The sequence below is a fragment of the Callorhinus ursinus genome, unplaced genomic scaffold (assembly GCF_003265705.2).
Source record: "Callorhinus ursinus isolate GAN/ISIS: 27379988/994484 unplaced genomic scaffold, GSC_fseal_2.0 scaffold16, whole genome shotgun sequence".
NCBI classification, from domain to species: domain Eukaryota; kingdom Metazoa; phylum Chordata; class Mammalia; order Carnivora; family Otariidae; genus Callorhinus; species Callorhinus ursinus.
In genome coordinates, this window is record NW_027397078.1 from 24,962,804 (window position 1) to 24,984,700 (window position 21,897).

Genomic DNA, 21,897 nt, shown 5'->3' on the forward strand with positions numbered 1-21,897 from the left:
TGTCTGATTGCTGTGGCTGGGACTTTTATTACGATGTTGAATAAAAGTGGTGAGTGGACATCCTTGCCTTGTTCCTGACCTTAGGGGAAAAGCTCTTGGTTGTTCCCCATTAAAGATGATGTTAGCTGTGGGTTTTTGACATATGGCCTTTGTTATGTTGAGGTATGTTCCCTCTAAACATATTTTGTTGAGGGTTTTTATCCTGAATGGATTTTGTACATTGTTAAACGCTTTTTCCACATCTTGAAATGATTATATGTTCTTATCCTTTCTCTTATTGATGTGACGTATCACATTGATTGATTTGCAAATACTGAGCCAGTCTTGTACCCCAGGAATAAATCTCACTTGTTCATGGTGAATGATTTTTTTAATGTGTTGTCAGATTTGGTTTGCAAGTATTTTGTTGAGAATTTTTGCATCTCTTTTCATCCAGGATATTGGCCTTTTGTTCTTTTTTTTAGTGGTGTCTATCTAGTTTTGGTATCAGGGTAATGTTGGCCTCTTAGAATGAATTTGGAAGTGCCCTTTTGGTGGTAAAGCAAACGGGTGCAGCCACTGTGGAAAACCACATAGAGGTTTCTCAAAAAGTTAAAAATAGAACTACCTTAGGATCCAGCAATCACACTACTGGGTATTTACCCAAAGAATATAAGAACACTAATTCGAAGGGATACATGCACTCCTGTGTTTATAGCAGCATTATTTACAATAGCTAAGATATGGAAGCAGCTCTAGTGTCCATCAATTGAAGAATGGATAAAGAAGATGTGTGTATATATACAGTGGAATATTATTCAGCCATAAGTAGAATGAAATCTTGCCATTTGCAGTGACATGGATGGACCTAGAGAGTATAATGCTAAGCAAAATAAGTCAAAGAAAGACAAGTAACGTGTGATTTCACTTATATGTGGAATTTAAGAAGCAAAACAAACAAGCCAAGGGAAAAAAATAGAGACAAAGCAAGGAACAGACTCTTAATTAAAGAGAACAATCTGATAGTTACCAGAGGGGAGGTGGATGGGGGATTGGGGGAAACAGGTGATGGGGATAAAGGAATGCCCTTGTCATGATGAGCACTGGGTGATGTATGGAAGTGTTGAATCACTGTATGGTACACCTGAAACTAATAGGACATTGTATGTTAACTGGAATTAAAATAAAAACTTGAAAAAAATAAAACACATGCCAAGTGAAAGAAGCCAAACACAAAAGAGTACATACTGTATGACTCCATTTATATAATCTAGAAAAGTCAAAGTTAAGTTTTAGGAAATAAAGCCATTTTGTTGGTGGTTGTCTCAGCTGGAAAAGGGGAGGGGAATTGATCAGGGAAGAATACACAGGTACTTTGGGGGGAGTTGGAAATGTTCTATACCTTGAGAGTGATGGTGGCTACAGGGTATGTACGTTTCCCAAAATGTATTGACGTGTGCCTCAAAATATATACATTTTTATTATATGGAAATTACATCTTAGTAAATTATATTAAAATAAAAAAGACAGTATCTACTTTATTTCCCAATATCAACAAGTTCCTGGGGTGGCTGCCATTTTAGCTAGTGTAGTACTTTGCAGAATCCTTCTACAATTCTGGCATATAAAATTTTCTTATTTTTTTTTCTCATGCACTGGCTATGTCATTTTAGTTTTTTCAATTTCATTGTCATATAATTGACATAACAATGCAGAAGTTTAAGGTGTGCAGTGTGCTGACTTGGTAAATTTAATATTGCAAAATGATTACCACTGCAGCATTAGCTAACACATCCATCATGTCACATAATTCCTTTTTTTTTTTTTGTGGTAGTAACATTGAAGAACTACTCTAAGAAATTTTATATGATAGTGTTAATTATAATCACCTTGCTATATACATTAGATCATCAGAAGTTATTCATCTTATAACTGGAAGTTTGTACACTTTTTTTTAAAAGATTTTATTCATTTATTTGTCATGGAGAGAGAGAGCACAAGCAGGGGGAGCGGCAGGCAGAGGGAAAAGCAGGCTCCCCGCTGAGCAAGGAGCCTGATGCAAGATTTGATCGCAGGACTTTGGGACCATGACCTGAGCCGAAGGCATATGCTCAACTGACTGAGCCACCCAGGCATCCCTGGAAGTTTGTACGCTTTGTTCAGCATCTCCCATTGCCCACAGCCCCCAACCCCCAACCCCTGCTAGGCAGTGTTCTACTCTCTGTTTCTCTGAGTTCAGGTTTTTTAGATTCCACAAAAGTGATATATTTGTCTTTCCTGTCTGACATTTTTCACTTAGCTTAATGCCCTCAGGGTCCATCCAGGGTTGCAGATAGCAAGATAGCAAGATTTCCTTCTTTTTCATAGCTGAATAACATCCCACTGTAAACATATACCACATTTTCTTTTTTTTCCATTTTATCTGTTGATAGAAACTTAGATTATTTCCATGTCTTGGCTATTGTGAATAACGCTATGAAGAATGTGGAAGTGGAGATAAACCTTTGAAATCCTTTTTTCATTTTCAGTGGATATATACCCAGGAGTGAGATTGCTGGATCATGTGGTAGTCCTATTTAATTCTAGGAGGAATCTCCATGCTGTTTTTCATACAAGGTGTACCAGTTTTCATTCCCACCAGAGGTGCTTTTTTCCATATGCTTGCCAACACATGTTACCTGTTTTTGGTTATAGCCATTCTAACATGTGTAGGGTGATTTCTCATTGTGGTTTAGATTTGCATTTCCCTGATGATTAGTGATGTTGAGTATCTTTTCATGTACCATGTTAATCAGTTATATCTTATTTGAAAAAGATTTCTTTTCAGTTTTTCTCATTTTTAAATTGGAATATTTTGGTATTGTGAGTTCCTTAACTGTTTTGATATTAATCCTATATTAGTTATGATTTGCAAATATTTTCTCCCATTCCATAGGTTGCCTTTTCATTTTGTTGATTGTTTCTTTTGATTTACAGAAGCTTTTTAATTTGATGTTCAACTCGTTGACTTTTGATTTTATTGCTTGTGCTTTTGGTGACATACAAAAAAAAAATCACTGCCAAGATTGATAGGAAGGAGCTTCCCCCCATGTTTTCTTTTAGGAGTTTTATGGTCCCAAGTCATATGTGTAGGTCTTGATTCCATTTCACATTAATTTTTGTAAGTGATAGAAGATAGGGGTCCAATCTCATTCTTCTGTATGTGGTTACCCAGTTTTCCGACAACCAATTATTGAAGAGACTATCATTTCCCCATTGTTAGTTACTCTTTGCTCCCTTGACTAGATGAAGGTTTATTTCTGGGCTCTCCATTCTGTTCCATTGGCCTGTGTGTCCCTTTTCATGCCAATACCATACTGTTCTGATCACTGTATCTTTGTAGTATAGTTTGAAATCAGGAGTTGTGATGGCTCCAGCTTTTTTCTCAGCATTGTGCTGGCTATTTGGGGTCTTTTGTGGTGCCATACAAATTTCAGGATTATTTTTTTCTGTTTTTGTAAAAAAATACCATTGGAATTTTGATGGGCATTGCACTGAACTACACATGGCTTTGGGTAGTATCAACACTCTAACAATATTATTTCAATCCATGGACCCAGGATATCTTTCTGTTTGTGTCTTCTTCAATTTCTTTTATCAGAGCCTTGTAGTTTTCCTTCTACAGATCTTTTACCTTCTTGGTTAAATTTATTCCTAATTTTTATGGTATTTTGAATGGGATTTTTTCTTTATTTCTTTTTAAGGTGTTTTGTTAATTTCTAGAAATGTTTCATTTTTGATGAGCATTTCTAGGTGTTAGTGCTGGAGCAATTTCACATTATCCACATAGCTAGTTCCAGAAATTGCAGAGTCCTGTGCTTTTTGTCTTTGTTAGTTTTGCTAAACGGTGAGTTTATCATGGGAATTAACTTTTATCCCAGCAAAATATCCTAGCTGATGGATATTTTATGTTGGAAGAACACAAAGAGGACACTAATACTTACTTTGTGCTTATTGTTGTTGGACACTGTTCTGGATGCTTTCACATCTGATGGCTAATTCAATTCTCATAGCAACATTTAGACTAAGTATTATTATCTACATTTGCATGTGAGGAAACTGACTTAAATAGACTGACTTGCATTGATTCCTCCTGGCAACAAATGCAATGTGGAATGCAAACGAAGCCTTCTAATTCCAAGCCCAGTTGGTTTTGTTTGAGGTTACAAATGTATCGTATCCTTCATAAAATTAAAGTATGAACATATTTATTATTGCAAAATACTCTTAAAGACATTGTTGATAATGTTAAAAAAATCATTGTTCATAATATTGTTTGATTCCCTTTATATTATGGCCCTGGTAAAAAAGTCATTCAAAATGAATAGCAGTAATATGTTTATCCCTTTATAGTACCTAGAATAAAATGATGGTCACCTAACTTGCCCTTATATTTGGAAAAGATTCTCATGGCTCCTGCCTAGGATGAGGTTTCCCTAGCTGAGGTTTTGTGTGGTAGGCAACAGGACAGATTTATGACCTCGGTGAGAACATAAGGAGAAAGGCAATTGTTGTCTGTGTCCCAGGAAAAGGGTATTTGGAAATCCAGGAAAAGTCTTAAACATAACACTTTGGGTATTCAACAGCAGAGTACAATGCTTAAAGTAGGTTATAGGATAGAGCCTGGAAATAACCCATGAGTCATCATACTTGGAGCGAGGGGGCCTTTTATGGAACACCGCTATTAAATCCAGGGATGAAAGGGAAATTTTACAAGTACCAAACTTTTAAAGGTAAAGATTGTGTAACCTTCATGTCCTTCATGCCTTGATTGACAAAAAGTTAAGCACTAAATTTAGTGCTTGTATTAAAGTAACTATATTAGGTCAGTATATTTGCAAGAAGGTAAGTGGGTGGCAGAGCATGGAGAATTTCATGGTAACCGACTAAGGCATTAGGATTTTGTCCTGAAGTTGATGGTCAATCACTGTATTAATTGAAGGAATGGTATGGTAATTTGTGCTTTGACAATTACTCTATGCCATTTTGAGGGATAAATTGGAACAGGAAGACCCAGAAAGCAAAAAGACCAATGAAAAAGGTATTGCAATAATATTTTGAAAAGGAAGGCTCAGTTGGTTAAGCGACTGCCTTCGGCTCGGGTCATGATCCCTGAGTCCCGGGATCGAGTCCTGCATCGGGCTCCCTGCTCGGCAGGGAGTCTGCTTCTCCCTCTGACCGTACCCCTTCTTGTGCTCTCTCTCTCTCTCTCTCAAATAAATAAATAAAATGTTTAAAAAAATATTTTGAAAAGAATACAGAGTTGACCTTTGGTATTGGCAGAGGTCATAAAAATAGTCAATGGAGGATAAAAGAGAGATAAGACTCAGGATTTTAGACTGTGTAGACTGTTTAGTAGATCTAGGCACTATTTAAAAAAGGATTAAGGAATGTAGGCAATAGAGTATGGATGCCCACCAAATATAACCTAGGAATGCATTTAAAAAGGCTTCATTTTGGTGATCCAAGCCCTCTTTCAAGAGGAGAGGAAAGCATTTGTCAAATTTTAACACATGTCTGTAATTACTGGGGATCTTGATACTGTGGATTCTAACTCATTTGGTCTGCATTTCTAACATTTTCTCAAGAGATGCTGATGCTCTTGGTCCTCAGAACTCACTCTGGAAGATTCTAGTCATCTACTGAGTTCTGATGCTTAACCTTTGTTTTCATCTTCTCTGGTTTTCTATTTGTTTCATACCAGAATTTGGCTATTTTCTTCTCTGGGTCCCTTTGATCAATAGCTGATTTTAAATGTCATTTGATGGCTTCACAGTGTAACTCAACTTTTCACTGTTGTCTTTTGGCATAAGTTACAGATTTGGGAATTGTTGCACGTGTTGTAGCAGATTCTATAAGTGTCCTGTCCATGTGTCCTGGGCCTTGACATTGCACAGTAGACTTCCAATTGTATTTTTATGGCTAGGGACTTTTTTAGTGTCTAGAGCCAATTCTATCCATCCACGTTCCTAGTAAGGTACAGTGGTCAGACCAGGAGCCCTTGACCAATGAATGATGAGAATTGGCCTGTGACTGCCTAAGCTCCCTCACCTCTAAAGTTGGGTATCTCTGAGGCATGCCTTCTTCATAGTTTCCAGAGTTCCCCAGTGGGCTTTGGATCTAGTTACCCCATATCCCAGTAGTGATATGCTTGTAAATTCACTCTTTATTGGCTATTTTCCTTTCCTTGTCTCACTTTTTTCCTCCTCTACTGATGTTTCCCAGGATCACCTCCCAAATATATTGCTTCTTTGAAAAATCCAAAGGCACAGGTGGTAGTAAAGGTGAGTACATAAATGCAGTCACCAGGAGAGAGTGTGTGGAGTGGAAGAGACAGTGTCTCAGGGTGGAGGCATGGGAACTATGGTATACAGCTGTATGTCAAATAAAATAATCTCAGAAAAGTAGCAGCCAGAGAGGTAAAATGAAACTTAGAGTAGTCCTACCTTGCAACTCAATTCTTTCTTTCTTCTAAGCTACAGACATATACCCAGCTACTGTTTGGCTAACTCAGCTTGAACATAAAGGTTTCTATGAAGAAACTTGAGGGTCATTCTTAACTTCTCCCTCTCTATTGCTGCTCATATCCAACAAACCACTAAAAACTCTGGCTTCTACATCCTAAATAGCTATTCAATGTGTCATCCTCTTGTCTTTATTCTTTACTGCCGCCACTCTAAGTTGAAGCCACCATCAAATGCTTCCAAACTTTCCCCTTTGCTCCTATTTTAACCCCTTTAATTATTTCTGCACAAGTTGGCCACACTGATAATATGTCACTCTGCTGAAGGCTCTTCAGGGCTTTCCATTCCTCTCTCTCTGAATGAATTCCAAACTCCCCCAGCGTGGCAGAGGTGCTCATACCTCCAACTTCTCTTCCTGCTTTGCTCCTGATACTCTATGCTGTAGCCATTCTGAGCTACTGAAGTTACTCCAACTCTCTATTTTTTCTTGCTCCTAGGCTCATGTACATACTACTTTCTTTCCCCAAATACCTTCCCTGGATAACTTGACTAATTCTTCCAGACTCCATTTAAATGACACCTCCTATAGGAGTCTTTGCTAACCCCCAAAGTCTGGGACTAGAGCCCCCCATTATTGGAATTTTCTCTTACTGTTTTGTGACATTACTTTGCATTATGATTATCTGGTAGCTATTTTTTTGTCACTAGATTCCAAACTCCCTTGAGCTTAAAGACTTTTTTATTTTTAAGATTTTATTTGAGAGAGGGAGAGAGATGGCAAGAGATACAGGGTATGATGAGGGGAGAGAGGGAGAAGTGGGCTCCCTGCTAAGCATGGAGCCTGACACGGGGCTCGATCCCAGGACCCTGGGATCATGACCTGAGCCAAAGGCAGACACTTAATCAACTGAGCCACCCAGGCACCCCGCTTAAAGACTTTTAAAAAAAAAATTATTGTATTCCCACTGCCAGTCATAAAGTACGTGCACAGTAATTTTTTTTGAATGAATAAAATAAATAACTTAGTAATTCAAATGCTAGAGAGAGGATTCAAGCAAGATAAGACTGAAAATGACAAGACGGTTTCTGCACCTAGGAGGTTATCAATGTCTTCAGCCAGAGCAGCTGTATTTCCATAGGTGGTATAGTATCTGTTAGGCTTTTGTGGTAAGTTTTGAACTATAGAATTAAGATAACAGAAAACATGGAATTTTTAAAAAATATATTTTATAATCTTTTTATTTTAGAGTTTTACATTTACATGAAAATTGCAAAGATAATGCAGAAAAATCCCCAGATGAAAACATGGACTTTTGGAAAAACCATTAGGGATGGAGGAGTTGCTTAAGAAATATTCCATGTATGAATTTTGGCCCAATGAACATTCATTTTGAAGTGGCCAATAACATTATGCTTTTTTTCCACATTAAAAAATAGATTTCCTATAGTGATAGTTTATTTAGCAAATCTGTTTCTCTTATTTAGCAGATGATCAAAAACTAGGAATAACTTAAGCCAGGCAATTCTCCTCCCTTGGGCACAGAGTGTGGCAACTCTTAGGCAGTGTCACAGCATCACTAAAGAACAGCAAGTTTTTGCTTGAGGGGCCATTTGTTGATGTGAGTTATAAAAAATGTCATGTGTGGGGAGGGAGCAGCTGTAGCCCACTTCTTTCAGAAACAGGGCCCACAGGCTTGGGAAATTTACGCATCCTGTCTGCAGAGGTTTTTCTAGCTTTCTGATAGAAAAGATTGAAAAGAGGCCTCCCAAGTATGAATTATTATTAGTGTGAAGCATCAAAATTGTGCTCTTTTTCAAGTATGCCTGAGGTATACGTCTTAGAGATTTTATAGACACTGCTACATCTTATTCAAACTCTTTGGAGCACGTGAGTGATTAAAATGTTAAGAATATAATGAAAAGTTTGTACATTATATAAAGGAAGGAAACAACATCTTTTGAACAGTTGGCAATCTATATGCCTAATTTATTTTTTTAAAGACAGGGAACTAAAATGAAATAAAAACTATGATGTTCATTGAACAGTTGTCTCTGTCATTTAGATAATCTTGCCAATGAGTTTTGTAAAGAATAACTCATGCTCTAAAGTCAGATTTTGAGTAGAAATTTGTTTCTTAGGGATATGATTACATCAGAGTGAGATAATTATAGATAGACTCAAAGTAATAATACTTTTTATAATACATAATATCTTTTTAAAGCCAATTATAAAGACAAAACTTACTATAGTTGATATACAATGTTACATTTGTTTCAGGAGTACAACACAGTGATTTGACAATTCTAAACATTATTCAGTGCTCACAGCAGTAAGGGTAGTCACCATACAACATTATTACAATATTATGAACTATATTCTCCATGCTGTATTTCTAATCTCTGTAACTTATTTTATAACTGGAAGTTTGCACTATTAGTCCTCTTTACCTATTTCACCCAACCCTGCATCCCTCTCCTCTCTGGCAACCACCAATTCTCTGTATTTATAAGTCTGTTTCTATTTATTTGTATGTTTGCTCATTTGTTTGTTTTTTAGATTCCACACTTAAGTGAAATCATAAGGTATCTGTCTTGTTGTGTGTGAATTCTTTCACTTAGCATAATGGACCCTTTAGGTCCATCATTGGTGTCTCAAATAGCAAGTTTTCATTCTTTTTTGTGACTGAGTAATATTCCATTGTATGTATACTATATATTTTTTACCCATTCATCTAGTGATGGACACTTGGGTTGCTTCCATATCTTGGCTCTTGTAAATAATACTGCAGTGAACATCAGAGTGCATATATCTTTTTGAATTAATGCTTTTGTTTTCTTTGGATAAATACCCAATAATGGAATTACTGGATTGTACAGTATTTTATTTTTAATTTTTTAAGGAACCTCTATACTGCTTTCTGGAGTGGCTATACCAATTTATATTCCCACCAACAGAGCACAAGTGTTAGCTTTTCTCCACATTCTTGCCAACACTTAACATTTTTTGTCTTTTGGACACTAGTCATTTTGGCAGGTGTGAGATGATATCTCATTGTGGTTTTGATTTACCTTTTCCTGATTAGTAATGTTGAACATCTTTTCATGTGTTTGTTCATTATCTGTGTTTCTTCTTTGGAAAAACGTCTATTCAGGTCCTCTGCCCATTTTTAAGCTGGATTATTTGGGGGATATTTGGTATTGTCTGCTCTGATCTTTATTATTTTCTTTATTCTGCTAATTTGAGGCTTTTTTCTTCTTTTTCTGCTTCATTTAGGTTTAAGTTTTGATTGTTTATTTGAGATTTTTCTTGTTTTTTGAGGTAGGCCTTTATAGCTATGAACATTCCTCCTAGAGCAGCTTTCTTTGCATTTTCAAAATGATTGTGGAGTGTTGTGTTTCCATTTTCATTTGTCTCTATGTGTGTTTTGATTTCTTCTTTGATTTCTTTGTTGACCCATTGGTTTTTTTTAAAGAATGTTATTTAGCTTCCATGTGTTTGTGTTTTGTTTCCAGTTCTTTAAAAAGTGGATGTCTAGTGTCATACTGTTGTGGTCAGAAAAGATGCTTGATATGATTTCAGTCTTCTTAAGTTTATTGACTTGTTTTTTTTTATTAGTTTCAGATGTAATTTAGTGATTCATCATTTGCATATAACACCCAGTACTCATTATGTCAAGTGCCCTTCTTAATGCCCATCACCCAGTTACCCTATCCCCCTACACACTGCCCCTCCAGCAACCCTCAATTTGTTTCCTCTAGTTAAGTCTTAGGGTTTGTCTCCCTCTCTGTTTTCATGTTATTTTTCCTTTCCTTCTCCTATGTTCATCACTTTTGTTTTTTAAGTTCCACATATGAGTGAAATCATGATAATTGTCTTTCTCTGACTGACTTCACTTAGCATAATACCCTCTAGTTCCATCCACATCCTTGCAAATGGCAAGATTTATGCTAAGTGAAATAAGTCAAACAAGAGAAAGTCAATTATCATATGGTTTCACTTCCTTGTGGAACATAAGGAACAGCATGGAGGACATTAGGAAAAGGAAGGGAAAAATGAAGGGGGGGAATCAGAGAGGGAGATGAACCAGGAGGTACTATGGACTCCGGGAATCAAACTGAGGGTTTTAAAGGGGGGCAGGGGATGGGTGAGCATGGTGATAGGTATTAAGGAGGGCACGTACTGCATGGAGCACTGGGTGTTAGATGTAAACAATGAATCATGGAACACTACATCAAAAACTAATGATGGTACTGTATGGTGACTAACATATCATAATAAAAAATTATAATTAAAAGGGTAAGCTTATATTCTTTTTGATGGCTGAGTAATATTCCATTGTGTATATATACCACATCATCTTTATTCATCTGTCGATGGACATCTGGGCTCTTTCCATAGTTTGGCTGTTGTGGACATTGCTGCTATACACATTGGGGTGCATATGCCCCTTTGAATCACTATGTTTGTATCCTTTGAATAAATACCTAATAGTGCAATTGCTGGGTCATAGGGTAGCTCTATTTTTAACTTTTTGAGGAACTTCCCTATTGTCTTCAAGAGTGGCTGCACTGGTTTGCAGTACACCAACAGGGTAAGAGGTTTCCCTTTTCTCTGCACCCTTGCCAATACATGTTGTTTCCTGACTTGTTAATTTTAGCCATTCTGAATGGTGTGAGGTGGTATCTCATTGTGGTTTTGATTTGTATTTCCCTGATGCCCAGTGATGTTGAGCATTTTTTCATGTGTCTGTTGGCCATTTGGATGTCTTCTTTGGAGAAATGTCTGCTGATGTCTTCTGCCCATTTCTTGACTGGATTATTTGTTTTTTGTCTTTTTGGGGGGGGTGAGTTTGAGAAGTTCTTTATGGATTTTGGATACTAGCCCTTTATCTGATAAATCATTTGCAAATATCTTCTCCCATTCTCTAGCTTCCTTTTAGTTTTGTTGACTGTTTCCTTTGCAAATCTTTTTATGTTGACGAGGTCTCAATAGTTCGTTTTTGCTTTTGTTTCCATTGCCTTTGCAGACCAATCTAGCAAGAATTTGATGTGGCTGAGGTCACAGAGGTTGCTGTGTTCTTCTCTAGGATTCTGATGGATTCCTGTCTCACACTGAGGTCCTTCATCCATTTTGAATTTATCTTTGTGTATGATGAAAGAAAGTAGTCCAGTTTCATTCTTATACATGTGGCTGTACAATTTTCCCAGCACCATTTGTTGAAGAGACTTTTTTCCACGGGATATTCTTTCCTGCTTTGTCAAAGATTAGTTGACCATAGAGTTGAGGGTCCATTTCGGGGTTCTCTGTTCTGTTCCATTGATCTATGTGTCTGTTTTTATGCCAATACCATACTGTCTTGATGATTACAGCTTTGTAATAGAGCTTTAAGTCTGGCCTTGTGATGCCACCATCTTTGGTTTTCTTTTTCAACATTCCTCTGGCTCTTCGGGGTCTTTTGTGGTTCCATACAAATTTTAGGATTGTTTGTTCCAGGTCTGTGAAAAATGTTGATGGTATTTTGATAGGGATTGCATTGAATGTGTAGATTACTCTAGGTAGCATAGACATTTTAACAATATTTGTTCTTCCAATCCATGAGCATGGAATGTTTTTCCATTTCTTTGTGTCTTTAATTTCTTTCATACAGGAATTCAGCAAAGTCGCAGGATATAAAAATCAATGCACAGAAGTCAGTTGCATTTCTATACACTAACAATGAGGCAGAAGAAAGAGAAATCTAAGAATTGATCCCATTTACAATTGCACCAAAACCGAAACATACCTAGGAATAAACCTAGCCTGAGGTAAAGGATCTGTACTCTGAAAACTATAGAACACTTATGAAAGAAATTGAGGAGACTTGTTTTGTGGCCTCACATGTGATCTATCCTGGAGAATGTTCTATGTGCACTTGAATGTGTACCTTCTATTTTTGGATAGAATGTTCTGTATATATCTGATAAGTCCATCTGGTCTAATGTATCACTGAAAGTCACTATTTACTTACTGGTTTTCTGTGTAGATGATCTAGTCATTGATGTGAATGGGGTGTTAAAGTTTCCAACTATTACTATATTATTGTCAGTTTCCCCTTTTATGTCTGTCAGTGTTTGCTTTATGTATTTTAGTGCTCCTATGATGGGTACATAGATATTTACAATTGTTATATCTTCTTGTTGTGTTGGTCCTTTTTAAATTATGTAATGTCCTTCTTTGCATCTTGCTATAGCCTTTGTTTGAAAGTTAGTTTTGTCTGACGTAAGTATTGTTACCTTGGCTTTTTTTTTTTTTTTGCTTCCATTTGCATGGAATGTCTTTTTCCATTTCTTCGCTTCCAGTTATGAAGACTTCGGAATACAGATCAGATTACAGATCATCAGGAACTTAAATATATACCATATATAATGCATATATATGTATTATAATGCCATGATGTTTAGAGTCTCTGTCTCCATGGAGTTTATGGTATCTCTTTACAAGTGAGAAAGGTTTGTTCTTTCTCAAGATCACTTTGTTTTGGGGGGTATTTTGTGATTCCATACAAATTTTAAGATTGTTTTTTCTAGTCCTGTGAAAAATGCCATTGGAATTTTGATAGGAATTGTATTGAATCACTTTGGGTAGAATGAACATTTGAACAATATTTTTTCAATTCATGAACCCAGGATGTATTTTGTGTCTTTCTTGTTTTCTTATATCACTGTTTTATAGTTTTTTTTTAAAGATTTTATTTATTTATTTGAGAGAGAGAGAGCATGAGAGGGGAGAGGGTCACAGGGAGAAGCAGACTCCCCACTGAGCAGGGAGCCCGATGTGGGACTCGATCCTGGGACTCCAGGATCATGACCTGATCTGAAGGCAGTCGCTTAACCAACTGAGCCACCCAGGCGCCCTTATGGTTTTTAGCGTACAGATCTTTTTCCTACTTGGTTAAATTTATTCCTAAGTATTTTATTATTTTTGATGCTATTGTAAATGGGATTTTTTTCTTAGTGTCTTTTTTGGATAGTTAATTGTAAGTGTATAGAAATACAATGGATTGTTGTTTGTTAATGTTGTATCTTACAACATTACTAAGTTTATTAGTTCTAACAGAATTTAGCTAGAATCTTTGGAGTTTTCTCTGTAATCATGTCATCTCGAAATAGTTTTACTACGGCCTTTCTGATTTGGATGCCTATTATTATTGCCTGATTGCCATGACTAGGACTTCCAGTAATATGTGGAATTAAAAGTGTCAAGAGTGGGCCCCTGTCTTGTTTTTGATCTTAGGGGAAAAGCTTTTAGTTTTTTAGCATTGAGTGTGAGGTTAGTTGTGGATTTTTCTTCTCTGACCTTCATTATGTTTAATTGCCTTATTTCTTTACCTAAGTTGAGAGTTTTTATCATGAAAGGATGTTGAATTTTGTCATATACTTTTTCTGCATCTTTTGATATGTCGTATGATTTTTATCCTTCATTTTGTTGATGGGGTATATTACATTGATTGATTTGCATGTGTTGAACCATCCTCAGATATCAGAGATAAATCTCACTTGATTGTGGTGGATGATCATTTACTGTACTGTTAAATTCAGATTGCTAGTATTTTGTTGAGGATTTTTACGTATATGTTCATCAGGGATATTGGCTTATAATTTTCTTTCCTTTTAGTGTCCTCATCTGGCTCTGGTGACATTGTAATGCTGGCCTCATAAAATAAGTTTGGAAGGTTTCTCTTCTCTTCAATTTTTGAAAGAATTTAAGGTTTTTTTTCCATTTTTTTATTATGTTCAGTTAGCATATAGTATATCATTAGTTTTTGATGTAGTGTTCAGTGATTCATTAGCTGCATATAACACCCAGTGCTCATCACCACATGTGCCCTCCTTAATACCCATCACCCAGTTACCCCATCCTCTAAACCCCCTCCCTTCTGTAACCCTCAGTTTTGTTCCCAGAGTTCAGAGTCTCTCACGGTTGTCTCCCTCTCTGATTTCTTCCCATTCAGTTTTCCCTCCCTTCCCCTGTGGTCCTCCGAGCTGTTCCTTATGTTCCACATATGAGTGAAACCATATAATTGTCTTTCTCTGCTTGCCTTATTTCACTTAGCGTAATCCCCTCCAGTTCCATCCATGTTGATGCAAATGATGGGTATTCATCCTTTCTGATGGCTGAGTAATATTCCATTGTATATATGAACCCCATCTTCTTTATCCATTCATCTGTTGAAGGACATCTTGGCTTAAGGATTGTTATTAATTCATCTTTAAATATTTGGCAGAATTCACCAGTCAAGTCATATGGGCCTGGACTTTTCTTTGTTGGGAGATTTTTGACTACTGATTCCATCTCGTTTTTTGTTTGTTTGTTTGTTTGTTTGTTTTTAAGAAAACCAGATTGGCTTGGACTAGAAAGCTTGGAAATAATTCATTGAAATTGAAAATAAATGAAGGACAAGTTCAACTGATGTTAAATTTCCAACACAAAAAAGTACCTTTGACTCTCATCATTAGGTACAAGTTAAATACGAAACATTTTAGGATAGCGTCTAAAAGGATAGACTGCTCAAAGATACTTCGGCTCACATTCTACATCTCTAACTTCTGAGTGGGGCAGATTTCCGCACTTTGCCCTGTTTGTTACATTATAAAATAGGTATTGTAGTAATTATGCTTATTTTGCAAACTTGTTTTCAAGATTAAATGCATCAAAAAGCCTGATATTACTATTTTTTATTGGAAAAATACTAATTTATAACGGTGCTTTACCACTTTGGTTCTCCTATTCACTTTGCATATTCTAAGTAGTCATGGGACAAGGTTCTTTTCAAATTACTGAGCAAATGAATTATAGGTGAATCTTTATATTTCTCAGCATATTTCTCATTTTACAACCACTCATTAAAAACAATATGCAGCGATTATCCACCTCTTTTTTCCTAGTTAGGAGAATGTTCAAATGGGCAAGGTAAGTTTTTCCTATCAAATTTTAGGAGGCATTATACAAAGTGGAGGAGAAAAATTATATTGCTGATGTGCTATAGTGTTGGCATGTTGAAGCAACAGAATTTAATTTAGCATTCTGAAGTACACTCTTCATATTGTCATGGAAAAATGTCATTATTAGAATGTGATCGTTAAAGTCTTGATAAAGTACATTAGTCTTAGAAAATAAGATTTATATTTTTCATGTTTTATATACCAAAGAGTTTCAGGTATTTCAAAGTTCCACTACTCCAATATGGGTAATAGCTGCTTTTTATTTCTACTTACTTGTTTATTTTTGAACACTTAATTACATTTACTTTCTTTTTCTTTTTTTAATTCCAGTAAACAACAGTGTTAGTTTCAAGTGTATAATAGTGATTCAACAATTCTATACATTACTCAGGGCTCATCATGATAAATATTAATCCCCTTCACCTATTTCACCCACCACCCCATCCACCTCCCCTGTGGTAACCATCAGTATGTTCTCTATAGTTAAGAGTCAGTTTTTTGGTTTCTCTTTACTCTTTTTTTTTTTTTAAATTCCACATATGAGTAAAATAATATGTATCTTTCTTGCTCTGACTTATTTCACTTAGTGATAATACCTTCCTTCTAGATCCATTCATGTTTTTGAAAATGGCGAGATTGCATTCTTTTTCGTGGCTGAGTAATATTCTGTCACACACACATACACCCCACTTCTTTATCCATTCATCTATTGATGGGCCCTTGGGTTGCTTTCATAACTTGGCTATTGCTAATGCTGCTATAAACATAGGGGTACATGTATCTCTTTGAATTAGTGCTTCTGTATTTTTTGGATAAATAACCATAATGCAGTTACTGGATCACAAGGAAGTTCTATTTTTAAGTTTTTGAGTAATGTCCATATGGTTTTCCAGAGTGGCTGCACCAGTTTGCATTACCACCAACAGTGCAAGAGGGTTCCTTTTTCTCCACATCCTCACCAACATTTGTTACTTCTTGTGTTGATTTTAGCCATATTGCCAGGTGTGAGGTATTTCATTGTGGTTTTGATTTGCATTTTCCTGATGATGAGTGATGTTGAGCATCTTTTCATCTGTCTGTTGGTCAACTGTTTGTCTTTGGAAAAATGTCTCTTCATGTCCTCTGCCCTTTTTTAATTGGATTATTTGGTTTTTCTGGTGTTGGATTTTATAATTATTTATGTATTCTGGATACTAACCCTTTATCAGATATGTCATTTGCAAATATCTGCTCCCATTCCATAGGCTGTTTTTTAATTTTGTTGATTATTTCCTTTGCTGTACAGAAGCTTTTTATTTTGATACAGTCCCAATAGTTTATTTTTGCTTTTGTTTCCCTTACCTCAGGAGAAATATCTAGAAGGAAGTTGCCACAGCCAGTGTCAGCGAAATTATTGCCTGTGCTCTCTTCTAGGATTTTATGGCTTCAGGTCTCACATTTAGGTCTTTAGCCATTTTGAGTTAATTTTTTTGGATGATATGAAAAAGTGGTCCAGTTTCATTCTTTTGCACGTAGCTGTCCAGTTTTCCCAACACCATTTGTTTGAAGAGTCTTTTTCCTATTGCATATTCTTGCCTCTTTTATGGAAGATTTTTTTTTTAAGGATTTATTTATTTACTTAGTTGACACAGAGAGAGAGAGAGAGACAGCTAGAGAGGGAACACAAGCAGGGGAGCAGGAGAGGGAGAAGCAGGCTTCCCGCTGAGCAGGGAGCCCGATGTGGGGCTCGATCCCAGGACCCATGACCTGAGCCGAAGGCAGACACTTAACGACTGAGCCACCCAGGCGCCCCATCTTCTGTGGAAGATTAATTGACCATATATATGTGGGTTTATTTCTGGGCTGTATCCTGTTGCACTGATCTATGTGTCTATTTTTGTGCTAGTAACATACTGTTTTGATTGCTACAGCTTTGTTGTATATCTTGAAATTTGGGATTGTGACACCTCTAGTTTTGTTCTTTCTAAAGATTCTTTTGGCTATTCAGGGTCTTTTGTGGTTCTACACAAATTTTAATATTGTTTGTTCTAGTTCTTTGAAAAATGCTGTTGGAATTTTCATAGGGATTACAGTAAATCTGTACATTGCTTTGGTAGTATTGACATTTTAACAATATTTGTTCTTCCAATCCATGAACGTGAAGTATCTTTCTAATTGTGTTGTTCTCAATTTCTTAAATCATTGTTCTATAGTTGTTGAGTACAGGTCTTTCATCTATTTGGTTAAGTTTATTCTTAGGTGTTTTATTCTTTTTGGTGGAATTGTAAATGGGATTGTTTTCTTAATTTCTCTTTCTGCTGCTTCGTTGTTGATGTATACTCATGCAACAGATTTCTGTAAATTGATTTTGTGTCCTGCAACTTTACTGAATTCGTTTATCAGTTCTGGTAGTTTTTTTGTGGAATCTTTTGGGTTTTCTGTAGTATCATGTCATGTGAAAATAATGAAAGTTTTACTTCTTCCTTGCTCATTTGGTTGCCGTTTGTTTCTTTTTGTTGTCTGATTGCTGTGGCTAGGACTTCTAGTACTATGTTGAGTAGAGGTGGTGAGAGTGGACATCCTTGTCTTGTTCCTAACCCTAGGGGAAAAGCTCTCACTGTTTCCCCACTGAGTATGATGTTTGCAGTGGGTTTTTCATATGTGGCCTTTATTATGTTGAGGTGTGTTCCCTCTAAACCTACTTTGTTGACATTTTTTTTATCATGAATACATGTAGTTTATCAAATGCTTTTCTGCATATCAAATGGATCATATGGTGTTTATCATTTCTCTTGTTGAGGTGATGTATCATGTTGATTGATTTGCAAATATTGCACCAGTCTTGCATCCCAGGAATAAATCCCACCTGATCGTGGTGAATGATTTTTTAAATATGTTGTTGGAATCGGTTAGCTAATATTTTGTTGAGGATTTTTGCATCTGTGTTCATCAGGGATATTGGGTTGTAGTTCTCTTTTTTTATGGTGTCTCTATTTGGTTTTGATATCAGGGTAATGCTAGCCTCATAGAACAAATGTGGAAGTTTTCTTTACTCTTCTAATTTTTGGAATAGTTTGAGAAGGATAGGTATTAACTCTTCTTTAAATATTTGGTAGAATTCACCTGTGACACCATCTGGTCCTGGACTTTTGTTTGTTGGGTGTTTTTTGATTACTGATTCAATTTCACTGTTGGTAATCAGTCTATTGAAATTTTCTATTTCTTACTGTTTCAGTTTTGGAAGGTTATATGTTTCTAGTATATTATCTATTTCTTCTAGGTTGTTCTATTTGTTGGCATGTAATTTTTGATAATACTCTCATATTTCTTCATATTTCTGTGGTGTTAGTTGTTATTTCTGCTCTTTCATTTCTGATTTTGTTTGCTCTCTCTATATCTTTTTTTTTTTTTGATAGGTCTGGCTAAAGGTTTATCAATTTTGTTGATTTATTTCCAAAAGAACCTGTTCCTGATTTCATTGATCTTTCCTATTGTTTTTTAGTTTCTATTTTGTTTATTTATTCTCTAATCCATATTATTTCCTTCTTTCTACTTGTTTTGGGTTTTGTTTGTTCTTTTTCTAAAAGTCCTTCAAGTGTAAGATTAGGTTGTATATTTGAGATTTTTTTTTTTTTTTTTTTTTTGCTTCTTGAGGTAGGTCTGTATTGCTATAAACTTCCCTCTTAGAATCACTTTTGCTGTGTCCCAAAGATTATGGGCCATTATATTTTCATTAGTCTCCATGTATTTTTTTTATTTCCTCTCTTTCTTAGCTGATCCATTCATTGGTTACTAGCATGTTATTTAACCCTCATGTATTTGAGCTCTTTCCAATTTTTTTCTTGCAGTTGATTTCCAGTTTCATAGTGTTGTGGTTGGAAACGATGTATAACTTCGATCTTTTTGAATTTGTTGAGATTTGTTCTGTAGGCTAATATGTTATCTTTTCTGGAGAATGTTCCATGTGCACTTGAAAAGAATGTGTGTTCTGTTTTAGGATGAAATGTTCTGAATATATCTGTTAGATACAGCTGGTCCAATATGTCATCCAAAGCCACTGTTTCATTTTTGATTTTCTGTTTGAAGGACATCTCCATTGTTTTAAGTGTGGTGTTAAAGTCCCCTACTATTATTATATAGTGTCCTTCTTTGTATCTTACTACAGTTTTTGTTTTAAAGTCTGTTTTGTCTCATATAAATATTGCTACCACAGCTTTCTTTTCGCTTCCATTTTCATGATAGTTGTTTCTTCATCCCCTCATCTTCAATCTTCAGGTGTCTTTTTTAGGTCTGAAATGAATCTCTTGTAGGCAGCGTATGGATGGTCATGCTTTTTTATCCATTCTTTTACTGTATGTCCTTTAATTGGAGCATTTAGTCCATTTACATTCAAAGTAATTATTGGTTGGTGTGTACTTATTGCCTTTTTGATACTTATTTTTTGGTTGTTTTTGTAGTTCTCTGTTTCCTTTCTTGCTCTCTTCTCTCATACTTTGTTGGTTTTAGTAATGTACTTGGATTTCTTTCTCTTTATTTTGTGAATATTTATTGCCAGTTTTTGATTTCAGATTACCTTTCACTTTCTATATAACATCTTCTGCATATAGCAGTCTATGTTAACTTGATGGAAACTTTAGTTTAAATGCATTTTTTAACTTTTCTCCCCCTGTGTTTTATGTTTATGATGTCATACCTTATGTCCTTTTATTTTGTGGATCCATTGGCTGATTTTTATACTTAATTTTATTGCTTTTGTGCTTCCTACTTTTTGTTTTTTTTACTTCTGCCAAGAGTCTTTCCTTTCCACACAGAGTCCCCTTTAATATTTCTGGTAGGGCTGGTTTAGTGGTGTTGAATTCCTTTAAATCTTGTTCATCTGGGAAACTCCTCTCTCTCCTTCTCTTCTTAATGATAGCCTTGCTGGATAAGGTATTCTTGGTTACGGGTTTTTTGTTTTTTGTTTTTTTTCTTTTTTCACTCTGATTTTATCATGACACTCATATATTTTTGACCTGCAGTGTTTTTGTTGGAAACTTAGCCAATGGTCTTATGGGGTTTCCCATTTATATAACTATTTTCTTTTCTTTGGCTGCTGTTAAAATTCTTGATCACTACTTTTTGCCATTTTAATTACTATGTTTCTTGGTGTGGGCCTCCTTGGGTTGGTTTTGTTGGGGACTCTTTGTGCCTCCTGGATCTGGATTTCTGTTTCCTTCCTCAGATTCAGGAAGTTTTCAGCTATTATTTCTTCAAATACATTTTCTGCTGCTTCTCTTTATCTTTTCCTTCTGGGATCCCCATAATATGAATGTTGTGAAGCTTGATGGTGTTGCTGTGTTCCCTAAGTCTCTTCATTTTTTATTGTTTGATTTTTCTTTCCTCTTTTAGCTTGATTGCTTTCCATTACTCTGTCCTCCAGGTCACCAATTCTTTCTTCTGCTTATTGAAGTCTACTATTCATTCCATCTAGTGTATTTTAAATTTCAGTTATTGAGTTACTTATCTCTGATTGGTTCTTATGTTTTCGGTCTTTATATTGAGGGTCTCACTGAGGTCTTTCACTCCTCAAGTCCAGTGATTATCTTTATGACCATTCCTTTAAATTATCTATGAAGCGTATTATTTATCTCCATTTTGTTTAGCTTTCTTGCTGTGATTTTGTCCTATACTTATATTTGGAACATACTCCTCTGTCTCCCCATTTTGTTTAACTCTCTGTGTGTGTTTCTGTGTTTTAGGAAAATGACCTAGACTTCCTGCTCTTGATAGTAGTGGCCTTAAGAAGAAGTGGTCCTGTAGTGCCCTGCAGTGAAGTGTCTCCTATTCACCAGAGCCTGGTGCTTCCGAGGTGTCTCCTTTGTGTGTTGTGTGTTTCCTACTGTTGTAACTGAGCCACTTTTTCCTTCAGTCCAGTTGTCTGCAATGGCTCTCTTTACCTGTGACAGGCAGAGTTTGGTCCCCGTGTTGTTACTGGGCCAGTGTGGGGCTGCCTTTAGCTTGAGTTGAGTCAGACCAGGTATTTGCCAGAAATGCAGTAGCACCAAACTGTAGAGTGCTTCTGTGTTGTCCCCTGAGAAACTTTCATTGGTTCTTGAGGCCTGCAATGAGAACAGATATCTGCCCCAAGACCGCTGCTGGTGCCACAACTGGACTGGGTTGTGTGGTTTTCTTCCCCTCTCCTTGGGGCAGGAGTCTCTTTGGAGTGGTGCTGACCCCTGTCACGGCTGCTTGCCCAGTGCCAGGCTTGTCACACTGCTTTGGATGGGCTCTGGCCAAGGGGATGTTGGAGGGGGTGTATTTGCAAGGGAATGTGGAGGGTGGGACATTCACTGTTAGCAAGTGAGGTGAAGAAGCTTCCTGCTACTGGTTCCTACAGGCGTCTATGTATTTAGGCTGAGAGATGGGTGTGGGAAATGGTGCCTGCCAGCTCTTTTGTTCATGGAGAAGTCCCCCC

The 21,897-nt window shown here is 36.3% G+C and overlaps 1 long non-coding RNA gene across 1 annotated transcript in view; it reads left to right on the forward strand.

The window, feature by feature from the left end:
• The window catches only part of LOC141374321 (uncharacterized), a 216,216-nt gene extending 194,965 nt beyond the window's left edge, over nucleotides 1-21,251 (forward strand). The window contains exon 3 of the long non-coding RNA XR_012381098.1: nucleotides 21,182-21,251. This is a non-coding gene — a long non-coding RNA (uncharacterized lncRNA). The remainder of the gene's footprint in view (nucleotides 1-21,181) is intronic.
• The last annotated feature ends 646 nt before the right edge of the window (nucleotides 21,252-21,897 follow it).